Below are 20,024 nucleotides of genomic sequence, written 5' to 3'. Positions count from 1 at the left end.
CATGCCAAGAACAAATATCTGCTCACCCATTCATTCTGTCTGATCACTAAATAGGTATATGGAAAAGCTAATTAATAATGACTGGGTTAGGGGTTAATATACAATTGGCTCAGCAGCAATACAGTGGAAAGGGACCTACGGATTACAGTGGATGAAAGGCTGGATATGAATAAAGAGTGCCCTTGTATCCAAGAAGGCCAATGACATATTGGGGTGCACTAGGAGAAGCATTTCAATCAGATCTACAGAGGTGTTGTTCCCCTCTATTTGGTACTGGTGAGGCCACAACTGGAGTACTGCGTCCAGTTTTGGGCCCCCCAGTATAGAAAGGATGTGGATGTGCTGGAGCAGTTTCAGCAGAGGGCAATGAATATGATTAAGGGTCTGGAGCACACGATCTATGAGGAGAGGCTGTGGGATTTGGGCTTATTTAGTTTGCAGAAGAGAAGACTGAGGGGTGATTTAATAGCAGCCTTCAACTTCCTGAAGGGGTGCTCTAAAGAGGATGCAGAGAAACTGTTCTCAGTGGTGACAGATGGCCAAACAAGGAGTAATGGTCTGAAGTTACAGAAGGAGAGGAGTAGGTTGGATATTAGGAAAAACTACTTCACCAGGAGGGCGGTGAAGCACTGGAATGTGTTAGAGAGGTGGTGGAATCTCCATCGCTAGAGGTTTTTAAATCTTGGCTTGACATAGTCATGGCTGGGATGACTTAGTTGGGGTTGATCCTGCTTGGGGCAGGGGGTTGGACTCGATAACCTCTTGATTCTATGAATTGTATTTAAGAAGCAATGCTACTCTCTAAAACAGGCAGCTGGATTTTAAAAACAAGCTACAGTGTATCAAAGGATCAAAGATCTTTCAGGATCAAAGACTGGAGGACCATAAAAACTAAGTTTTTGGAATGCATTCCTAAATGTGAATTTTTAAACTATATGGTATTCTGTCTAAATTTGAAAACAACCACAGACTTACAGACTTCAGTGAAAAAAGAAAAAGACAAACATATACAACTCAATATACACTAAACAGTAAAATTTATAAGAATGACAATTTTACTGTAGAGACAGCACAGGCAGGTAACTTTCTGGGGTTGGGGGCCACTGACCCATAGACAAGTCAGGCAGGAGCCACACAAGTCAGGAGCAAAAACCATAACAAACCCTTCTCACTTGTGCGATCCTCGACTATGAAGGCCAGGGCTATGTAGTCTAGGTGAGAGGGAGGGTGTAGGAGCAGGCTGGGAACTGGGGGTCTGAGTGGAAGCAAGGAAGCAGGAGTGGCTGTGGGTGGGTCATCTGGGCCGGAATGGGGTGCAGGATCAGACTGGGGCGAGGGGGGTCTGTGTGGTTGTGTGTGTGCAGGAGCAGGCTGGGGGCATGCTGAGGTTCTTTCACAGCCTGGGCAGAAGGAGGTCAGTAGCGTAAAGTAAGAGGCTGAAAAAGTCTGACTACACAAAAACAAAAAGCAAAAATTGTGATTGCAGACTGCAGCTAGCGAACTCTACTGTCTGATCTTTAAAAACTATTTTCCTGGTTTATACTCTTAGGCTATGGTTACCCTACAGTAATCTGAAGAGATTTCCTGACAAAACTTCTGTTTATAGAGTGCGGCCACACACAAAAGCTAATTGGGAGAGCGCTCTGCTCTGTCAACAGAGCGGTCAAACTGCCCAGCAGCGCTCTTGACAAAACAGGCACCCGGAAGCATAGCAGACAGGGCTGCCCATTGTTCTGGATGCCCTGTCTATGGAAGGAAGCATCCACACAGCTTTTTTGTTGACAGAATCTGTTGACAGTAGCGTTATGCCTCACGGCTGAGAGGCAGAACGCTGCTTGTGAAAGTGCTGAGTTCTGTCAACAAAACACATTTTGTGTGGACGTTCTACCAGTTTTGTTGGCAAAACTCATTAGTGTAAATGCAGCCACGATGTATTAAGATCTTTTAAGCATCTATATGTTTCTCTAGACAAATGTTGTTAGCCTATCTATTTTACTATAGGAGGTCTGTGATGCAATGCTGTTTTAGGAACATTGTTAGCATCTCGGCAAAGAGAAGCCTACGCTGTCACATACAAGGCCATTTCAAAGACTCCTGTAATAGTCAAAGTTCTCATATCTTTTATTTTGACAAGTGAATTGGATTAAGAGGTGGCAATATTTGGCAACAAAGTCAAATTAGCTATTCTGAATGCTGGCCTTGTCAAAGTAAAGTGTGTCACGATCTTTCCAGAAGATGGGAAATGGGGAGGACTCCCCCCCTAAAAGAATGCAACCTAAATGTGAATAGAACCCAATCCTGTGAGACAAGAAAATAAAACAGAGCTGAAATAAAGACAAATAGTTTCCAATAATGATTAGAGCACATGCATGGTTCCCACTGACTGGAGTAGCCTACTTGCAACAGAATGCCCTGTTGGTCCCCAGATTAAAAAGGCTTATCCACTGGAGTTGATCTCCAATGCCTATTAATGCAAGATCTAAATCTTCATGCCAAATTTAAGTACTTTTCTGTCCAGTACCTTGGAATTTAAATTGTAAATTTATGTGCCAATTGTTGTTGGAATTAAATATTGTACTTGTAATATTCAACTTTCCATCTAGTAGTTTTATTACCTAGTGGAATAACAGAAAACAAAATTTTATATAATTCAATGAATTTCACAAGTCATCAAATGATATATTCACTAAATAGCATTTGACCAATTAAGGAGTTGGTCTAATACTGCATAAAAGTATATCACCTGAATTGTTCAATAATTAGAAGCGAACTTTTGAAATACTGTCACTCAATATTATTGTAGAAGCTCTACTAATTATCTCTTTCTTGTTTTTTGTTATAACTTCTTTCCATTACAAACTTCACTGAGAGAGCACCAGGAAAGTGGATTTTCTCAAATACTGTATTCAAAACTGCTGTATATTTACTAAAATAAGTAACCATAAACTAGGGCACTCAAAGAGTACTAACACTGGTGTCCAAACTTACTGTAAATATACTTTCTGTATATGTTAAATATACAGATAACTCACATTATCGCTCATATCTCAAAGTTTCACAATCAACTCACACAAGAGAAGATCAAAGTCCTCCCAAGATACTGGAAGCAAATGGATAATACAAGCAACTCAAAATGGGGGTCAGAGGCATCATTTTCCCCATTCTGAAGATAAGGACACTGACAAAGTAGTAATAACTTATTCAAGGCTACAAAACAAGCAAAAGCCAAGAACAGGACAAGAATGTCTGAATACTAATCTTAAAAACCATTTCTGCTAAAGAAGTTACCTACATTCCCTATGTTATTGTGGTATATAAATTTTCTTCTGATGAATTTTCCATGTTGTGGTGTGTCTCACACATTAAAGGTTAGTTGAAATGTCCAACACATCTTCAAGAGGACTACAAGCAATTAAGCAGGACTTATTGCCATTAGTATCATAAGGCATCAATTAGATCTTTGAGAGATGTCCCACTTAAACATAAAGACTGGGTCTACACGGCACAGCTTTCCTGGCAGATCCATGCAAATGAGCAGCCTCAAAATTGCAAATGGCCGCTCATTAGCATGGTCCCGTGGCTCATTAGCATAGCTGCATGGGAGCTCAGTCTCTGCAGAGGGGTGTGCCAGCAGTAAAGAGGCCGTGTGGACGTGCCCCTTCCGGCAAAAAAGCCCCTCTGTCACCAGACCTTTATGCCTGAAAAACAGCAGAAAAATTCAATAAAAAGGTTTTAAAGGGAGCGTGCATGGAAGTAAATGAACATATCTTGTAACAAGATTTCAGCAGCTACAACCAACCACCTGACTGAAGCCATAGCTCAATAGGTATTAAACTGTTTATTTTTTTGACATCTTATTTTATCATGTCCAGAGATTACATTATTTAATAAATATTGTCAGAAGTGGACTAATCTATTTAATAAGAGTCTTGAGTCAATAGAAACACAACATTGTCATCCCTGGTGCTTCACAATTTGAAAAAATTAAACACAAGCAGCACAATTATCTCATCAGGTATTCGACTTCCAGTTCCTGTCAGCATTCCTTTTCAAGCAGCTCATTACCAGAGATGCTGAAAAACAAAATTAATTATGCTGACATGTCAACTATTAATATACTTCACAATGATCAAAATAAAGCAACTTTCACAGTGGAAGGACACATGCATTATGGGAAAGTATTAAAAACCCAAAAGATATCATCTATGTAATACAGTTAAACAGTTGCATCTGTTGTGGATATATACACAATTTTTAAAATCTGATACTTCTTGACAATGAAATTTTTCACTGATTCCAGAAGCACAGCACATCCATCACCTGAACTCAAAGTAGATTTAATTTTTAAAAAAACTTGTACACATAGGTTTAGATAGTTCTAATCCTGATTTCAAGATTATGAGGAAAATTATCATAAACAACAATATTTATAAAGCACTTTTTACTCAAAACGTTTCATAAACGAATAAATCACTATCCTGAATTTACAGATGAGGAAACTGAGTGATAGAGCTCTTATATGATTTGCCAAAGGACAGAGAGAAACCAGTCGAAATATAAACAGAAACTTGGTTTCCAGCAACCGTGTTAGCCAGTGGTCAGGTCCAATGCCCTATCCTCTGGATCACACTAATTTGAGATTAGGTTAGTTGGGTTAAAAAAAATCTCTCCTATATCAGTTTTTAATATAGCCTTAAAGATCTAGTTAAGAAAGAAGCCAGACGCATAAAGCTATGTATAACTTCCTTTTCTGCATCTCTTCCCTCTCTTCTGTCTGCATTATGTTCCATTTAGGCCTAGGTCTTGCAAACACTAACAAAAATGCACAATTTTAAGTGTGCAAATAGTTTCACTGTTTGGAACTTGGGATGCTCCAGTCCTGGAAAAGAAAAAAAACAAAACAAAAAACAAATGAAATCAAAACAAAAAACACAAATGTGCTTAGCTTCATATACACTTTTAAACTATACAGAGTACACACAACATTATAAAAGATGTTTTAGCACCAATTAATTGACTAATTTCTTAAAAATCAGCTTTTGATAAGGCACTTTATTTGTTTTTATATCTTTTCTGCTCCCCTACTGACATTTAGGAGGGTAATTTAAAGGGGCAGATAAAAGCACTACTACCAAAGACACTCAAGTTTGCCCCTCCTTATTTACTCTCTGATAAGAGGCAAATATTCGCAATTTTTTTCTAGGTACTGTTCCAAACTTAATAAGAATTAAAGTTCTTGAATATCCTACGAAGTGACTGTATCTTCCCTTGAAAATGAAATCACAAACAAGAGCAAAGTCTAAACAACAGTTTTCTGTTAGTTTTACCATGGAATCAGCTGCAGTGGAAGACTTTAAACTTTGTTTAAAGGATAATAACAGTAGCTGTAACATGTCTGAAAACTGCATGTTCAAAAGTCACCAGGAATTAAACTTTCAACTGTAATGTTTCAAAGTTCACTCTTAAATGCACTACAGAGACTTTGAAAACTGAAGCAAGTCACAAATGAAGCAGCAACTATATGTGAGTCAAGTACTTATAAATTATATGAGCTTTAGAAGAGCCCATATACTTGGCAATTTTTTACTCACATTAAAGTACAAGGGTAGAGTTACAGTACAGCGACCTGTCAACAGAAGTCACAGTCAGAAGAGATTGCCTGGCAAAACTTCTGTCGACAGTGCAGCCACACACAAAGCCAATCAGAAGCGCATTCCGCTCTGCTGGCAGAGTGGCTGGACTGCAGACTGCTCTCTCGGCAAAACAGGCACCTGGAAGCACAGCAGACAGAGCTGCCCATTGTCCTGGATGCCCTGTCTGTCAAGAGAAAGCTTTCGCCAGAGCATACACAGCTTTTTTGTTGACAGAATCTGTCAACAGCAGTGTTATGCCTCATGGCTGAGATGCAGAATGCTGCAGGCAGAAGTGCTGAGTTTTGTCAACAAACTGTCCTCAAGAATCATTTTGTGTGAGTATTCCACAAGTTTTGTCAACAAATCCTGGGTTTTGTCAGCAAAACTCACGAGTGTAACCATAGCCCAAGTGAAAAGCACTGAATTTATCTGTCGTCAAAAGTTAAGGTTTTATAAAAGTTTATATTGTACTGGCTACTAAAATTACAGTGAGAAATTCATTAAGTAAGCAGAAATCTTCTCTGTTCAAGTGTAACCAGTTTCTCCAGAAACAAAGTCTAAGCCTTCACTGAACAAAATAAAAATAAAGTTTCTGGACCTTATAATTGTGAACATAAACTTCTAAATGTAAGCCAAATATAAACAGAGGCAGTGATGTCTTCCTAATCATACAAGTAGACATCTCTAGCGCCAGAGTGAAAAGGAGACAGCCAATGTTATTATGGTTGGGGGGGAGGAGAGTTCCAAAATTGCTAATGATTGAGGAAGCAGCTTTTACGTATAATGGGGTCTTTCACTTCAAAACTCTAAGCCAAAAGCACTAATGAGGAGGCAATAATCCCAGAAGAGAGCTCTGCTAAATCAGTGTCAGCAAAGTCCCCCACAAACCCTTCTGCTTGGTAGGGTGTCCTTCTACACTACAGGCATTCTCTGCTATGCTGGCAGTCAAAGGGCCCACTGGTCCCTCCTTCCTGCTCTTCACCACCTCCATGATCTTCATCTTGTTTTGGGGCAGGATGAAGTCCAATGGAATGGCCCCTGCTGCCTATTACCACAGCAGCAGGCTTTCTGATACGCCAAGGGGCCACCTGCACTCCAGCAGATGATACGCGTGCGAGACCAGCATAAATTGACTGGGGTTAAGGCAGATTGTGTGGTAGTCCCAGCTTTAATTGGAGAAGACTAGCAAGGATGTATTTGACCTGCAAGAGACAAGGCAGGAGGTTTGGCTCAGTAGGGGAGACTGATGTTATTTCAGCCTGCTGAGCGGGTTTAGTGTTTGGGCTAGTAGATGTTGGATCCATTTTTCAAAACCTGTGCAACCTTGCCCAGCAGAATGGGAGATTGCATTAAAACAAACTGCTGTGATGCAAAAGCTCATTTAAGTTCATGGCAGTAACTATTCACTTGAGCTAACACCCTTATAATTTATTATGACACACCAAACATCACAACATCATTTCTGAGGATGCAATTGTTATGAACATTTGCTATCCATTCTCAGTAGCTTATTGAAATTAACTGACTGGCTTCTACATGAGAATTAAAGCCTGGCAGCATGGCCATGGCTGGCCAAGGACAATTGGTGTCGGCTTGGGCTGCATAGCTAAAAAGGGTTGTGTAGATGACTGGACTTGGGCTGGAATCCAGGCCCTGAGACATCCTCCCGCAACCCCCACACCTCCAGCCCAAGGATCTACACAGCAAATTTAGATCCCTGCAGCCCAACCTCAATTCAAATGACCCAGGATAGCTGGCGGCATTAACTGTTGTACATATGTACTCTTTTGGGATAACCTCAGACTTGGTGCCAATGGGCATGGATTTTTCCTCTCCCAGGCTGGAAAATGCCCAACACAATGACCTGCCTTTTGCTGTGGAGAAGCCAGGGACTGGATGAGCCTGGAGACTCAACTCCCCTCGCACCTGGAAAAGGTGATCCTCAAGGCTGAAGCATTCTGAGAAGGCAATGATGACGTGGCACACGTTGCAACTACTCATTGAGTAACTGTTTCAATGATAAAAAAGACTTCACTCGCCAGAGACATTATGTGCGTAATTATTTACTGTCTGATTGTTCTAAGGGAGGATAATCTTGGGAGCATCTTTACACAATGCCAAATTTTTGACATATTTCAGATTTATCTCATCATTTAGCAGTGATGCTCCCTACGTGCATTATGCTGGCAGCCCGTTTAAAAGAGGATAGCTGGGAGTCAGCAGCAGTGTGAGATCAGAGGGATGCAGAAAATTACAAGCCAGTTGCCAAGTTTCTTCCTCCCTTAAAATAGCTTTTGGTGGTAAATTTCAGTATAGACCACAAAGCGATGGTTGACTGCACTATCTGCTTTTAACACTGCATAAATAAAGACACATCACGTGCTGGTCCCAGCTCCTCACATCACTGCAACACTACCGGGCGGACTTACAAAGGAAATAGCAAGTCCTGTTTGTAGCCTAGCAACAAAAGCTAGAGTCTGTGTTAAATGGACAGGGCCTGCTGCTGAGTGGGGCTGATTCCTCCATGCAGCAGCCATCTTTGGTGTGTAACTTAAAGGGAGATTTCATCATACGGCACTGAGGCTACCTCCTGATGCTGGAGGTCTGCAGCAGCCGCCAGCTCAGCAGTGTGCTTTCAATTTACAACCCCTCCTCCGATTCCCCCCGCCCGTCAAGGAGCCAGCAGCACATCACACACAGACACCCGCCACTCCTTTCCCCTGTGCTTTCAACGAGCTTCGCTGCCGAGGCACAGTTATTTCAGGCTCTTCAGTTCCTCGCCAGCGGCAGCTGCTCCCAACGGGCCCCAATTTGGCGGGTTAATGGGTCTTATTCTCCTTACCGGCGGCAGCAGTAAACTGCAGCGGGAACGACATGTCTCTGGGCGCTCATGAGACCCCCCCCCGCCCCATCGTGGTCGTTTCCCCTCACTGCAGTGCCCCTTTCCCGGACAGGCCTGACACTGAGGGGCTTTACTGTGCCTCGGTATAAAACTGCTCCCTCCGCTCGATCACACACCGCGCCCCACGCGAGCCAGCACGCGCCGCGGGTCTCGCCCGGGGGAACCCACGGGGCAGCCCGGCCGCATGCGGCGAGCCTCTGCGCCCCGGGGGGCACAGGCCTGGCGCGGCACCTGCACGCCTCTCCCGGGGTCCTGCGGGATGGAGGCTGCTTCGCCGGGCACGCCGCCGCCATCCCAACCGCACGGGGAGGGGTTTTGCACAGGGACATATCCCCCTCTCCCCCCGCTGGGAAGCTGCCACCGGGAGAATGCGTCTGCCGCTGGGGTGGCCCCCGGGGGAGCTTGCGGCGGGGGTTCCTTCCTAGGGAAGGGGCTTCCCGGCAGAGGCGCCCCCCAAACCCCGCGCGTGGAGGGGGCTGCAGCAGGAGGCCCCGGTTCCCGGAGATGGGGGGGGGGGGAGGTGGCGTTAACCCTTAGACTGCTGGGCTCCCGCGTACTTACAGCGCCCGCCGCTCCGCACAGCCCGCCGGAAGAGAGTCAGCCAGCGCCGAGCTGGCAGAGGGGGAGGCGGGCGCCCGGCCCGGCCCGGCCCGCCGAGGGGAGGAGACCAGATGAGAGGAGCTGCGGCAGGGGGAGTACTCGGGGGGAGGCGAGGCAGGGACGTGGTGGGTCAGCAAGGCCGGAGCTGGGGTAGGAAGGGGACGGGGTCTGGCAGGGAGGGCAGGTGGATGGACTGGCCACTCCCCGCAAATCACTGCCCTTAGCCTTAGCTTGTTATTTCTGGATCCCTCTGTTTTGTAATGAGGCCTCTCTGCAGCCCCCTCCCCAAGTCCTGCTGAGAGGTGGGCTAAAGACAGACCCTGCTCAGTCCGGGTTCTGCTGCCCACCCACCCTGGCCAGGGCCGAGTGCTCTGCGGGTGTCCAGTTCTGTGATGAGCTCCACCACAACCTCCTTTTGTATCTAAGCTCTGCAGTGTTTAAGGTGTAATTTTGAAATCGGACACTTTGCTGCAAATCCAGTATCCTACTCGCCAGCCCCAGAGACCTGGGACTGCCGGAAACCTCCCTAGTTTGGTAGGGCAAGAGGTGAGTATCCTCATAGCTACACCAGCTAGTGCAGGAGTGCTAAGAATAGTGGCCTGTGCATCTGCCCAGCCCTATCACACGTCTGCATAGTTGGTAGATGTGTGTGTGCTTTGTGTCATTTTAGGGCTGCTCAGGAGGTGCGTGGTCTGCCCATGCTGGTCTCCTATGGTAAGGCCGCTCATAAGGCCTGCATTGGATCCTCAAGCTTCTAACGGAATTCCACATTGATGATGTTAAAGGGTCAGAAATCCTATAGGAAAGGGCACAGGGGCATGCAGGACGGCGCACAAGATCCACTTGTGTTCACCATGTGGCAATGGTGCCAGGCAGAACACTTACAGGTGACCCAATCTCAGTTTAACATAACATGAAGAAGCTGAGATATTACATGCCATGTGTGATGCTCCTTCAGGGGTACACATGGCCACTTGTTCTTAGTGTGGAGAATGCTGCCCAATGCCTGTTGGAGTTCATGTCCCTGAAACCAACAGCCTCTGGTCACAGCCAAACACCCACTTGCAGGTGTCTGCAGACCTCATCCACTTTCAGGCTGGCATAGACAGATACCAACATCCTGGTACTACACTCTACTGGAAACCCACTGATCACTATACTTATGTACATGCTTCTAGCTTCCATCCTGTACACATAACTAGATCCATTGTTTACAGTCAAGCCCTTAGGTACAATCACATTTGCTCTGATCCTACTGACAGAGACCAAAAACTACAAGATCTTTACCAAATATTCATAAACCTGAATTACCTACCAGGAGAAAAAAAAAATTGACAGGGCCAGACGAATACCCAGAGACCAGCTACTCCAAGATAGGCCCTAAAAAGCCAAGAACAGAACACCACTGGTCATTACCTACAGCCCCCACCATAGGGCCCCTTTTCTGGACAGGCCTGACACTGAGGGGCTTTACTGTGCCTAGGTATAAAACTGCTCCCTCTGCTTGATCAGACACCGTGCCCCATGCGGCACGCAGGGCCAGGCACATGTGAGCCAGTGTGCGCAGTGGCTCCAGCCCCAGGGGAACCCATGGGGCAGCCCGGCCACATGTGTTGAGCCTCTGCACCCCAGGGGGCACAGGCCTGCAGCGGCACCTGTGGTTTGAGCATTAGCTTGCTAAACCCAGGGTTGTGAGCTCAATCCTTGAGGAGGTCGTTTAGGGATTGGGGCAAATAGATATCAGGGATGGTGCTTGGTCCTGTCAAGAGGGCAGGGGACTGGACTAGATGACCTCCCAAGGTCCCTTCCAGTTCTAGGAGAAGTAGATCTTATATATATATATATATATATATAAAAATAAAGACCTACAACCTGTCCTTAATCAGGATGCCACACTCCAAAAGGCCCTATGTGATGGGCCTGTTTTCTCCTACAGACAACCTCCCAGCCTTATGAGGATTCTCAACAACAATCACAGCCTATACCGCAGGAACACCAGTCCTGGAATTTCTCCTTGCAACAAAGCCCGTTGCCAACTGTGTCCACATATCTATCCTGGAGATACGATCACTGGACCTAACCAGGTTATTCACAGAATCACGGGCACATTCTCATGTTCCTCAACTAACATGATATACGCCATCATGTGCCAACAATGCCCAGATGCTTTGTATATTGGACAGATCTCAAACTCTCTTAGACAAAGAATGGGCACAAAACAGACATAAAAATACTCCTGATCCACAAACCAGTCAGTCAGCACTTTAATGGAGTGGGCCATTCTGTTAATGACCTGAGGGTTTGCATCTTACTGAAGAGGAATTTTCACAACAAATTGGAAAGAGAGGCTGCTGAACTCTTTTATATTCTAATTCGACACATTAACACGTGGTTTGAACAGGGATGGGAATTTTTTAGGTCATTATAGGAGCTCTTTTGCATATTTGGCTTAATCTAATTCTTGACTCCCTGCCCCCCCCCTCTGATTTGCTCACCTTGATAATATTTTTCTGATTAGTCAACCTAGATTACTATTTTTGGTTCTCTGTGGCTTAAATATTGCGTCTGTTCTGGTATGGCTATGACCTGAAGAAGTGGGTCTGTCCCACGAAAGCTCATCACCTAATAAATTATTTTGTTAAAGTGCAACTGAACTGCTTTTTTGTTTTGATAGTATATTGACTCGCATGGCTTTCTCTCTGTTACTATAGCTCAAATTTACTTGTGATTAAAATGCCGGTTATTTGAGAGTTCTGGATAATAGAATGTCGGATATGAAAGAGTTCACTGTAGCAAAACCTGCACTTGTAGCATGAAATTTGCAGTCATCTCACACCAATTGGTCTTCTACCAGTGAGGTCCCCAAGGAAAGCAGATGCGAATTAAGCCCACCTACTTCCATGGTGTTACACCAGGCCATGAATGTAGCTTACTCTGTGTTGTATCAGAATGAATTTCTTGACTATTGTAAGCAAAATCTTCCCTCTAGTCTCCAGAATACCAAGATCTCTGCTTCTAACCAGATCTCCCTTCCTTAAAGGAAAAGAAAAGAAAAGAAAAGAAAAGAAAAGAAAAAAGAAAAACCCTTTAAAAGAAGTTCCAAATACCATCTTCTTTATTGTATTAATAATGAGTATTTATGTCATGAATTGGGATCAAAAGCTCCATTTCATCTGTCTGGTTTATTAGTTACACTTGAGAAAATCTGTGTGTGTAATTGCTGCATATTATTTATGGGTCGCACTTAACATAAATGTCCTATAAGGGGCACTGCAGGACTAGGTTAGCAGCAGCACAGTGTCATGTACAACACACTGAAACAAGATAAAAGCAAAACCAGGGATATTTTATCATGATTTTTCTGATCTTTGTGAGAGGTGGGTATGCAGCAAGTAAAAAATGAGGTGTGCTTCTCTCTCTGAAGAGGTGTGGATGTCATTAAAGGTTGAATCACACTAATCTGTCACTCTCTCATTTGGCAACATCTGTAATACGGCTTGATTTTAGTTAGCCAGATGATCAGCTATGGAAGTAGCCAAGCTTCCATGGTCCCATAAAGTTTGTTTACAGCCACCAGTTCTGGGTGTCAGTGGTCTGTGCTATTTAGCTTTAATTTGCCCCTAAATGTCCTCTAAGGCTACGTCTACACGTGCAGCCAACATCGAAATAGTCTATTTCGATGAATAACGTCTACACGTCCTCCAGGGCCAGCAACGTCGATGTTCAACTTCGACGTTGCTCAGCCCAACATCGAAATAGGCGCAGCGAGGGAACGTCTACACGTCAAAGTAGCACACATCGAAATAGGGATGCCAGGCACAGCTGCAGACAGGGTCACAGGGCGGACTCAACAGCAAGCCGCTCCCTTAAAGGGCCCCTCCCAGACACAGTTGCACTAAACAACACAAGATCCACAGAGCTGACAACTGGTTGCAGACCCTGTGCCTGCAGCATAGATCCCCAGCTGCCGCAGAAGCAGCCAGAAGCCCTGGGCTAAGGGCTGCTGCCCACAGTGACCATAGAGCCCCGCAGGGGCTGGAGAGAGAGCATCTCTCAACCCCCCAGCTGATGGCCGCCATGGAGGACCCAGCAATTTCGACGTTGCGGGACGCGGATCGTCTACACGGTCCCTACTTCGACGTTGAACGTCGAAGTAGGGCGCTATTCCTATCTCCTCATGAGGTTAGCGACTTCGACGTCTCGCCGCCTAACGTCGAAGTTAACTTCGAAATAGCGCCCGACGCGTGTAGACGCGACGGGCGCTATTTTGAAGTTGGTGCCGCTACTTCGAAGTAGCGTGCACGTGTAGACACAGCTTAAGAGACCAGTACGCAGCAAAAGTGTTGGCAATGTGCTAGACACTATGGATCTCCCGTAGTTTGGCAAATTCTCTCTTCTGGCACTGGTCAGATCCCACGGGATTCAACCTATATAAAAAGCTGAACTGCTGACTCTTCTCAAAGGTGAGTATTATGAGCTGTACTTTATATAGCTATGTCCTTTTTCAGAGATTTGCCAGAAGGAATAGCAGAAGCTCCTGACAGCAATTTATTTACAGTGCAGTTGAAGGCAGAGTTGATGGGAATTGTCTGGCCAGTGATACAATTCTTCCTCTCTTTGGAGTTTGCTGAGTTACACCTGCCAGATATGAACTGTATCTCTGTAGCAAAGCCCTTAAAAGTACAGTCCTCAATACCACATATTCCTTTTCAATACAAAACTTAAAAATCAACACTGATATAATACTTATAACTGAACTCAGAGCTGTACTTACTGACACATCTCAGTTAGTCCCTGAGTTGCTCTGTGCTGAAATTTGGACCTTCAGGGCTCTCCTATAACATCAGCACCATGGCTGTGATGCAAGTCCACTTGTTCCAGTATTTTTTGTCCTGCGGCTCATTGCTTCAAATCTCCACTGTTTGTCAGTCTGAAAACCTCAGAGGAAAAAGAGCAGGCTCAGTGACCATTGGCTATGGTTATGCTACAGTGCTCTGTCGACAGAAGTCATGGTCAGACGAGATTTCCTGAAAAAACTCCTGTCGACAGAGTGTGGCCACACACCAAAGCTGGCAGAGTGCTCCGCTCTGTCAACAAAGCAGTTGGACTGCAAGGCTGCTCTCTCAATAAAACACGCACATGGAAACACAGCAGACAAAGCTACCCTTTGTCCTGGACGCCCTCTCTATTGAGAGAAGCCCCTGCAGAACATCCGCACAGCTTTTTTTGTCAACAGAACCTGTCAACAACAGCCACCTTTCTCATCTGGGAAAGGCAGAAGTTTGGTGGAGGAATGGCCAACTTTTGTGGACATCCTGTTGACAAAACTCATTGGCTATATCTACATGGGCAGCTTCAGTCGACAGAGAAACCCTGGCAAAACTTCTGTTGACAGATAGTGTCTACACACAAATGCAGATTGAAAGAGCAATCTGATCTGTCGACAGAGAGCAGCCAGACTGCCCTAACCTCTCTCAACAGAACAGCTGACCGAAAGCTCTGCAAACAAGGCTGCTTGGGGAACTGGAAGCCTCCTCTGTTGACAGAAGTGTCTATCAGGGCATGCTGCCAACAGAACACTCTATATCTGATCAAAAAGAGGTATAACACTGCTGGCTGAACAGCTCAGTTTTGTCACAAACTTTCAAAAGAGTGCTTTAACCATGTAGACCTTTGGCAAGTTTTGTCAACAGCAGTTGCCTTTGTAGACGCAGCCATTTTATGTGTGGATGATCTACCAATTTTGTTGACAAAACCGGGGTTTTGTCAGCAAAACTTGCTAGTGTAGCCATAGCCCTTCTCTCCATCTCTTCTTAGATTTGGATAAGGTGTTGTCATCTTTTCCTCGGTAGTCCATGTCCATCTGAGGTAACAACCTCACATGAGAACAGGTTGACCTCTTGTGACACAATGTTATTTGTGGTCATTATGTCCCACCTCAGAGACGCAAAGGATAATTTTTATGAAATAGTGGCAGCTTCTGGGCCCTCAAATCAGGTTGAGTTTCTTGTTTTGCCTTATAGAATTTGCAAGTTCTCAGTGACTCTGGCATCCATAGTGCAGGCATTCCATTTTCTTAGTGAACAAAATGTCAGCAGGGGACAAACCATGCTTCACTGATGTTATTCTGTAATTAACAATTCTAAACACAGATCAGAGTGTGAGCTCCCAGGCATTTTCATTATGCCCTTATTTGTTTTGACACTACTTCCCACCCACCCATGTTAAATACTTAAATCTGTACTTCACTGCAAGCTGCTTAAACTGATGCCTATTAAACTTTGACCCATTGTCAAATGTTACCATGTCAAGTATACCAGCACTAGCAAAAATAGATTTGGCATGCACAATCACCTCTTTAATTGTAGTCTCAGAAGGGTAGCCACGTTAGTCTGTATCTTCACAGAACAAAGCAAGCAGCCATGTAGCACCTCAAGCTATGTCTTCATGGCAGACCTGTTTTGAGAAACCGAGGTATCCTGAAATAGCTACTCCACATCTTTGAAAAGGGCCAGTTATTTTGAAATATTTTTCAAAATAAGGGGCATGCTATTATAGCATCCCTGTCATCCTTATAAGGGATGCTTAACAATAGCGCATTATTTCAACATCTGGTGCCATTGAGACAGCGCCAAATGCTGAAATAGCCTATTTTGAAATAAATTCAAAATAAGATAAGCAATTTCTGGAGTGCAAATTGTGTATCTTATTTTGAGTTTAGGGTTCCATGTAGACATAGCCTTAAAGGCTAACTATTTTATTTATTAGGTAGTGAGCTTTTGTGGGTAAGAGCCACTTCATCAGATTGATGAAGATTCATCATCTGATAATGTAGGCCTTAGTCACAAAAGCTCATTACCTAATAAATAAAATTATTAGTCTTTAAGGTGTTACAGGACTGCTTGGTCTATTTAGTTGTAGTTATCTTCTAGCAAGGCTTTCTGAGGGAAGCGCAAACAACAATTCAGGACAAGTACATAGTTTTTTTTTTTCCCAGAGAGCATAAATAGGCGTATGCCCACTTTGTTGGAGAGGGCTGATTTTTCTGTGCCACCAACATGTACTCTTTTGTTTTTTGGATATGCAAAAAGCACCCTCAGTGTCCCCATTCATTTGACATTAATGTGAATCTGGCACTTTTAATTTTTTCAGTCCTTAATCAATTTGCATGTATACTTTTCCCCCTAATATTATATGGTGTTCAGTGATCAATCAGGGGGTTAAGGTGCCTGCAAGAGCTCTACTTTATTATGAGTTTAGTTCCAGCTGATTGTGCATAACACAAAGAGTTTACCATTACCTTCTCCTGACTACGTGTAGGAAGTTCAGTCCACTCCTTGCACCTCAATCTAGATGGAGCACTGGTCTCATCTGGTATGTCACTATATATATTTCATTAATCTTGGAGGACAAGACATTGCCAATTGCAAATAGTTTCCACTGAATCTTTCCCCTGGCTTGCAACAATCTGAGAGAAAGTATTTTTATTTAACAATCACATCACAATGGTTTCCTATGCAGGGTATAATAGTGGGCTTCTTACTTCTGGTGATGCTGAAATTCCCTTTTTGAGAATATGTATGCCATACATTGGGGCCTTTTCATGCAAACTTTACTCAGGCAATTATTTCCATTGAAGTCAATGGGATTATACACCCAAGAAAAGTCGACTGGGTCAGGTTCTTGTCTGATTATTTAAAAGCTAATAGATGAGAAATGTGTGTTAGAGGTTTGATGCTTTGGGGAATTGGAAAAAATTACCCAAATTAACCGTAATACAATAGCACTGATTACCTTGCTTACAGAATGGCAATATTTAATTACTATTTTCCATAAGGCTAACCATCATGTATTTATTTACTGAAATTATTTTGGACACACTAAAACTGTCCCATTGGCTTTTGAGTCTTAATCACTCTAGGATATGATTAAAAAGCACTAAAATACATGTGCGGGGATTGCCAACAAATCATTTCTGTGGCATATGGTTTTCCTTAAACTCTGTGAAAGCATTACTTAAACTAAGGCTGGACCCCCCAGGGAGGTGCTGAAGTCTTGTAGGAGGAGGCACACAAACCCAAGGAAGATTGCAAAAAGTCTTTTTTTTTAAAATACATTCTGGTTGGAAAGTTTTCTCTAAGGACTCCGCAGATACAGTACAAGTGGCAATGAATAAATCAGCAAGAGCAGAACACTTTGCTCAAGCTGCCTGTGTTAGTTATATTACCTGCCACCCACTTCGTTTGGTGGTTGCATCATGGGAAAGCAGATTTAAGTTCTGTTGAGGTTTCTTTCATAGTTAGGATACCCTGAATACATGGGGATAGTTTCCCCAAGCTCCATTTGCATATGATAGAGGATATCAGAATATGTACTAATGTTCCCTCTAATTTTTTCCATCAATAAGCAGAATAATTTTATATGCACCAAGTCATGTGTGGATATGCTCCACCACAGAAACACACGCTGCTGGTGGGTGACTGTGGGCTCTGTTCTAAATGCAGTAAACTCTTTCATATCTGGCAGCCCTGAGACCAGAAGGCTGCCAAATATTCAAATATTCTGGATAATAGAGAAGTGTACCTAGCAATGCATAGTACTAAAGAAACACAAGGTTAGAAATTAAGAAACAAACAAAAATGCATGCAGAGTACTTTATTTACCAACAACGGTAGTATTGTACACTGTAAACTTATACTATATTTGCTGTATTTATTTGTATTTGCTTTCACTATACTGTACTTATGGAAAATGTAACTAAAATTTACTTATGATTAAAATGCTGGTTATTTGAGAGTTCCGGATGATATAATGCTTGCTGGATGTGAAAGACTTTACCGTAGCTGGGTGGCACCTGAATCTCTCCAGGGTGGCCGTCCAAGCGTTCAGCTTACAGGGAATACTGTTATATACCTAAAGGAGGATATGCAGTTAAAAAGTTAAATAGTTTATAGGTAGTAAAAGTAACCAACCTCAATAGCTAAGTGAGCTAATACATACATTCACATATTAATTTAATTTTTAATTTTTCACAGCAAATATTGAGCTACACAATTTTAGGACATCCTTGAAAACGTGTTGAAATGCAGTGCAGAACCTCATTCATCAGTATTTCCTTTCAAGGGCTATTCTGGTCCCTGCTTGGAGATTTTTCTGTAGTTGACAGATAGCCATTTTGTTCTTTTGCCTGTAGCAATGCACAGAAAGTAGACGTTCAAGGTGGCTGAAGCTGAGCCAGCAGGCATATGTGAGTGGGCAGGCAAAAAATAATGAGAGACTATAGAGTATGATTCATTCTGGGGGTTGGAAGTTGTCAGGGGGCAGTGAGGGAGAGGGGAATTGCCCAAAGTATTCTTACTCATCTGTGATTGGGAAAGGTGGTAGAATTACATAAAGGGACATCAGGAAAGTTTGGGATAGATCTGGTTGAATTTTTTTTAACCGAAACATTTTCATGTCAGAAAATGTGGTTTTATCAAAGTTGCATTTTTTTTTCAGAAAATATTGATTTTGATGCTCTTCCAGCTCCCTGTCCACCCAAACCAGGAGAATCTAAATGAAAATTTTCATTTCAGATTGATGTGTTGAAACATAACTTTTATTTTTCATTTTGAAGTATCTATTTGAAATGAGAAATTTCATTTCAACCTGTCAGAATGTTTTCTTTCAACTGGAGGTGTCAAAAATTTCCATTTTGATCTGAAAAAAATAAAAATTTCCTTTTTTCTAATATGTGTGTTGTGGGCATTAAAAAAATCATTCGAGTAATACGTGTTTGCAGGCCAGCTGAAAATTTGACCCCTAGTCAGCAACCCCTTTCCTGTCAGTGCCAGGTGAAGACAAAGATGATTGCTTGAAAATTTTTGCTGGTGAATTGAAAACAAAAAGAATGGTTTTATTAGTCTACAAAGGAAGAAACAAATAATAGGAAATATTATGCAAATGCAGATTTATTTTGAATTTAAAATTCAGGACCAGCATAGTCTGCACACAGATAAAAAGGAACAATAAAGATCTGCCTATCTCCACTTGAAAATGGCTAACGTGACCCTTATCCAAAACACCAAAGACTCCTGAATAAGAATAAAGAAGTAAAAGGAGGTTGAGAGTGTGTTGTGTTTTAACAATAATTCCAGGAAGAAGTCTCCAGAGTAGCATAGTGGCTCTCCAAAATTTACTATGATTACTATCATTTATTTGTCCAGAATGCACCTGTACATCTTCAGTGACAAAATGAATTATGAGCAGTGGTCGTCCTGTGTAAGATGTCCAGCCCTTTGGAAAATACAGGAGGATCACCATTCCATAGATCTGCATGACTTTCTTGCCAAAAAGCATCACACACCTTCCATAATAAGAATTATACAAGGCCCCTTTTTAATCTTCAAAGAGCATTAAATTAATCTTAATAAAACTTAGTTCTTGTATAGTGCTTGTTTTCAGAAAGTCTTGAAAACCTTTACAAACATTATGAATGTATTTCCCCCCATTTTACAGAAGGGAAAATTGAGGCATTTATAGGTGACATGACATGTCCAGCATCCCAGCCAGGAATAGCACTCAGCTTTTTGAGTCACAGTGGCTACGTCTACACGTGCACGCTACATCGAAATAGCTTATTTCGATGTAGCAACTATTTCGATGAATAACGTCTACATGTCCTCCAGGGCTGGCAACGTTGACGTTCAACTTCGACGTTGGGCAGCACCACATCGAAATAGGTGCTGCGAGGGAACGTCTACATGCCAAAGTAGCACACATCGAAATAAGGGTGCCAGGAACAGCTGCAGACAGGGTCACAGGGCGTACTCAACAGCAAGCCGCTCCCTTAAAGGGCCCCTCCCAGACACAGTTGCACTAAACAACACAAGCTCCACAGAGCCGACAAC

General features: G+C 43.2%; 1 protein-coding gene across 6 annotated transcripts in view; it reads right to left on the bottom strand.

Moving 5' to 3' along the window:
- Positions 1–9,154, bottom strand: part of SFXN1 (sideroflexin 1) — a 37,862-nt gene extending 28,708 nt beyond the window's left edge. For 2 of the 6 annotated variants that reach the window (XR_012647617.1, XR_012647618.1), the window contains exons 1-3: positions 9,097–9,154; positions 7,502–7,641; positions 2,522–4,879 (exon numbers count right to left, since the gene is read on the bottom strand). The gene's annotated coding sequence lies outside the window, so the exon portion shown is untranslated. Of the gene's footprint in view, positions 1–2,521; positions 4,880–7,501; positions 7,642–9,096 lie in introns of those variants that run through there. The other 4 variants (XM_075009736.1, XM_075009732.1, XM_075009734.1 and 1 more) reach the window with 4 other exon arrangements.
- Positions 9,155–20,024: the final 10,870 nt, after the last annotated feature.

This window comes from Carettochelys insculpta, chromosome 15 (genome assembly GCF_033958435.1).
Source record: "Carettochelys insculpta isolate YL-2023 chromosome 15, ASM3395843v1, whole genome shotgun sequence".
Classification (NCBI taxonomy): domain Eukaryota; kingdom Metazoa; phylum Chordata; order Testudines; family Carettochelyidae; genus Carettochelys; species Carettochelys insculpta.
The sequence above is the reverse complement of the archived record's forward strand: the minus strand, read 5'-3'. Positions and strand labels throughout refer to the sequence as shown.